Source organism: Rhagoletis pomonella, unplaced genomic scaffold (genome assembly GCF_013731165.1).
Source record: "Rhagoletis pomonella isolate Grant_MI unplaced genomic scaffold, Rhpom_1.0 Rhpom_scaffold_06044, whole genome shotgun sequence".
Taxonomy (NCBI): Eukaryota; Metazoa; Arthropoda; class Insecta; order Diptera; family Tephritidae; genus Rhagoletis; species Rhagoletis pomonella.
Window position 1 is genome coordinate 1 of NW_023464579.1, and position 5350 is coordinate 5350.

Genomic DNA, 5350 nt, shown 5'->3' on the forward strand with positions numbered 1-5350 from the left:
AAAAAAATAGCAGACGCGCCTAACAACATGAGACACCTTGTTACATACCCCTCATACTACCAGCTTTGGCTGATTACATGTTCCGTCTGTTGCTTTTATGTTGCGTGCTTTTAGGCCCCACTGCAGATCGAAAAACGAGAAACTAAATCGGACATGTTGTAATAGACGGAAGGCACGCTTCCAATGTTTCAGATGTACATAATTACACTCCGAGGTCCAAACCCATGCACCCATCTTTGTGCAGCAAAAAATTCAAGGAAACCTCAACATCGAAAATCTGCAGTCACAACAAACAGCCAATGTTTTCGCCACTACACTCACACACCCGCCCTCAGAGAGCACTCTTAAACAAACCCAGGGCCGCACTGCTAAATGGGGTCCATCCACAATATGCATTGCGTAATTCATACAAATATTTTATTAAAAAATCGCTGACCAATTTAAAATTGTAATGTACATTGTAAGCAGACTGCCTACAATTAGAAACGGATACATAATTGCAATGAACGCCCGAAGAGTATTCGGCCACATCATACTTTTCGATTACAAGTGTTGATTACCTCGTGGCCAGTATGCCGGAGTGAATCGATTACAAACTCGATTACTTTTCTATAAGTATGGTCGCTTTGTGGTTAGCGTCCGTTACATCCTGGTTTTGTTTCTAATCGGGAAGTAGGATGTGACCGAATACTCTTCGGGCGTTCATTACAATTAAGTACTCGTTTCTGAATTGTAATGCACATTGTAGGGAGTCTGCTTGGTCTGCGATTTTTAATGTATTATTTGTATGAATTACGCAATGCATATTGTAGATGGACCCCATTTAGCAGGGCACCGTTGGGAAATCGACATATGCGAGCAGTTACGCCACATTACCCACTAATTACACACCGCTACCAAAGAAGTAGTCCGATTTCAGGGACCCGAGAGAACAACTGGTACGATGACGGATGTAACGCAGCTGCAGAGAAAAAAAGATATCGCCTACAGGGCCACGTGAACTATGTGAGGCCGGTAAAGAGAACTGAAGAGGGAAGACATATTTGCCGCAATAAAAAGAAAGAGGCCGAAACACGTGAGTGAAAAGAGCTCAAAACAGGAAAAACGACCAAAAATTTTACCTAAGAGTTAGGTGACTTACGGAAGGTTCCAAGACCGGGGCGAACTACTGTAAGAACAACCATAGCGACCTAGTGATCGATGTCCAGAACATACTCAATTTATGGAGGGAACACTATTTAATGGCAGTAGCACTGAATGTAGTGGAGAAGAAAAACTCGAACCAACTGTCGATGATGATGTAGTCGATGTTCCACCGCCGGACTAGAAGGAGGTACGAATAGGAATTACGCGGCTGACAAACAACAACTACTAGAGTTTAAGTGTACTCTGTCCAACACACAAGAAAGGCAACCCCGCTATACGCGCCAACTACCACGTCATTAGCCTTCTAAAGAAAGACTGAAGCCCATCGTGACGAACTGATTGGGCCTTATCAGTGTGGCTCTAGACCTGGCATCTACACCTTACGCCAAATCTTGGAAACGACCCGCAAAAAAAATATTGACACTCACCACCTATTTTTCGACTTCAAAGCCGAATTCTACAGTACAAAAAGGAGTTGCCTATACGCCGCGATGTCAGAATCAGGTATCCCCGCGAAACTGATATAGCTGTGCAAAATGACGTTGATCAATACCACCAGCTCCGTCAGATTTGGGAAAGACCTATCCGAGCCGTTTAGCAGCGAACGGGGTTTCAGACAGGGCAACTCCATTTCGTGTGATTTCTTTAATCCACTATTCTAGAAAATAAGAGCCGCAGAACTGAACACCTCAGGAACAATTTCGACATCATCGGTCACAAAAACCGTCTGTTCTGCATTTCCCAAGTTGGATAAGAAGGCAAAGTGAATGGGTCTAGAAGTAACTCCAGTCATCAAACAAACAGCCAGCGTATTCACACCTGGGCACCCATGTCACTTTTGACAGTTATAATTTCGAGAAAGTACACAAGTTCGTTTGCTTCAAGTCCGGATTTTTTTTTCGCGTACAGGGGTTCGAAAATGTTTATTGCATCATCAAAGCTATCAGCACAATAATGGTTTGTCCAGAGACTAAAAAAAATGGTATGTCCGGGACATAAAAATTTGAAAACACATTTCGTTGGCTTAGTGTGCAAACGTGCTGAGTCCATATTTTTTTAATTTTTCAGGATGGACAAAAAACCGTTGAACTTTTTTTGTTGTTTCAGTATCAATAATCGGCCAATTTCAAAATAAAGCTGTTGCAGACTAATAGGCTCTTTTGGAACTTACCACATTTTCTCTTTAAGCATATTGTTGTTCTTTTACCTGTTTTTTTATAATTTTTCATGTTTTTTGTTATTTATGGCTTTAAAACTATCATATTCAACAAGCTTATTGAGCTTGAGGCCGTTTATTTTTTTAATGAAAAACTGTTGTGGAAGAACAACAATAATTTTAAAATGGTAGAAGTTATAGCTATTTCGGAGATCACCACATCCCCTCATCAGTCTCTAGTCCCAGTGAAAGAAGTCTGATGAGGAGATGCAGTGATCTCCAAAATAGCTATGACTTCTACCATTTTAAAATTATTGTTGTTCTTCCATAATACATTTAAAAAAAACTGTATCAAGCTCAATAAAATTGTTGAATATTACTTTTTTATTGTTAGAACATTTAGTTATTTATTTTAAATAAATTTTATTGTCTTAAAAATAATAATAAAATAATACAGTCTTATTTCATTGTTTCATTGTACCTTTGTATGATAAGCAGGACGATTTCAAACGTTTTCGATAATATGCTGAGGTAGACTTAATGGTATAATTGAACGTAGTTTGTTAGAAATCGATAAAGTGGTTATCGAGATACACTTTTGCAGTCATAACCCTGCAGGGAAACCGCGGATTAGTGAATCAAATTTCTTGTTCCGTACTAGATCTTTATCGCTAAAAACGAAGTAGGCCGTTAGCAAGTAGATCCCCACTAGTCCGAAATTGGCGAAAAGTGGTACTTTTAAAAACTAATTTTTTCACTAGAAATCTATATCTAAAGTGACGAATTTAGAACTGGTTCGGAACTATCGAAGAAGGGATGCAGCGGGGACTTGTTAACTTACATAGATATGTATTTTGCGCCTTTTTGGTTCAAATACGCTTCTATTATGCACTTCACAGACGGGTTTTCATAGCTTGGTAATACAAAAGCAAAATTTGTGTTATCATATTAACATCTTGGGTAGTGATGTGCTGAGTTAATACTTTTAAGTATTGATCGATATTCGGTACCGATTTAAAAAGTATCCAATACTCTCGATACTCGGTACCGAAACATTTGGGTCTCGATAAAAGCCCACATAGGCCGAAAAATGGAAAAACGGAGCTTTTAATACTGATTCAAATGAAACATGTATATATGTCGGTTCAAGGCCATCATGCAGAGAAACTCTTACTTGTTTGAAGCATTTTTGTTCCAGCTCAATCGGAAGATATTATTTTCGTAGGCCTGGGGACAGATTCTGTAACCAGTTAGCGACAGTTTTCGAATCGGTATCGATTTTGTTGACGTATGGTATGAAATGTTTTTACGTCAACAAGTGCGATATCGATCCGAAACTTGTCGCTAACTGGTTACAGAATCTCCCATCTGAAGGCTTCTTCATCCGTCAAAGCATTTTTCTTGATCCTTAGATCGACTAAGGTAAAATCTGATAAAATAATATTTCTCTGTTGCGATAAGCTGAAGTGTTTTAGCCGATATTATATAAATTAGTAATGAAAGTTTTTTCTAAACTTGAAAGACATATAATGGCGAAGATTTAATGTAAAGAATCGGTATCGGGTACCGAAAAGGAAGTATTGGGTACCGAAATCTGTTTTAAGTATTGGTTACCGAGTATTGGATACCGACAATTCAGCATATCACTAATCTTGGGACCGTCTGGAATCTAACCAACAACTGCGAGCACCTCTGAAAACTCAGCTACAGCCAAAGGTATGTAAACGTACATTTCTTACAATCATTCAAACAAATTTAATTTCAAATTGAAAACACATTTCTTTCAAATTACATAACTTAAAATCGCACACACGGAAGAACCAAAAAGATTGAAAGAACATGATACTTTTTTCTTTCATCTGTTTATCAGTTTCATCAGTTATTTAAGTTTATCGTAAATCAATGTTTGAAAAAAGTAAAATAAAGTAATGTAAAAAAAATATTTTTTAAAAATAAGCTTTTATTTAACATGTTTAATCAAAGGAATAAGATAAAGTAGTGAAACAAAAGATTTTTTAGCAATAAAATTTTGTCAAAACTGCACTAAAATGAATAAAATAAAATAAGTTAAGGTCTCGTTAAAGTTACTAAAAGCCATTTAGTGAAAGGAGTTATTCAAACTCTAATCAAAATTACTAACAATTTGTAATAATTTACTTCGTTTTTAATAAAACTTGTCGCGCGAATAGCAAACCGGCATTTAAATATCTGCATACATACCTATACATACCTAACCAATTATGCATGTACGCTGAATTCGCCGACAAGCTTTTTTAAAAACGAAGTAAATTAGTACAAATTGTTAGTAATTTTCATTAGAGTTTGAATAACTCCTTTCACTAAATGGCTTTTAGTAACTTTAACGAGACCTTAACTTATTTTATTTTATTCATTTTAGTGCAGTTCTGACACAATTTTCTTGCCAAAAAATCTTTGGTTTCACTACTTTATTTTATTCCTTTGATTAAACATGTTAAATAAAAGCTTATTTTTAAAAAAATATTTTTTTTACATTACTTAATTTTCTAATTTTTAGTCCATTTATAAAAGCGTTGTATATTAAATAGTTTTATTTTATTTTATTTACAAAATTTTGCAATAGATATTAAAATAATTAAACTTGCAATGAAAGAGAACAAGACTATGCAAGCAAAATGTTGTTTGCTTACGTTTTGTATAAACATACATATGTACATACCAGAGCTGTAAAATGATTGAATCAACATAGTCTGCATTCACTCGGCATTCCTTTCAAAATGTTGATTGTTGGTTTGTATAAATAAAAACTTCATTCCTGAGTGGCTTAAAATATTTGAAAACAAACAAACTGTGTTTTGTTATTGAATGCTAGATTGCCATTCAGTATAGAATGTGAATGTTCAGCAGCATTCGCACTCACACATGATTGTATATTTAGAATGAATGCACACTTTTTTTTACCATTCAGTACCAATAATTTGTTCCCAGGGTTGATATATTTTATACTTTAAAGTTTGAACATATCTGGAATTGAAACAAAAACAAATATTTTATTTCAAAGTATATGTA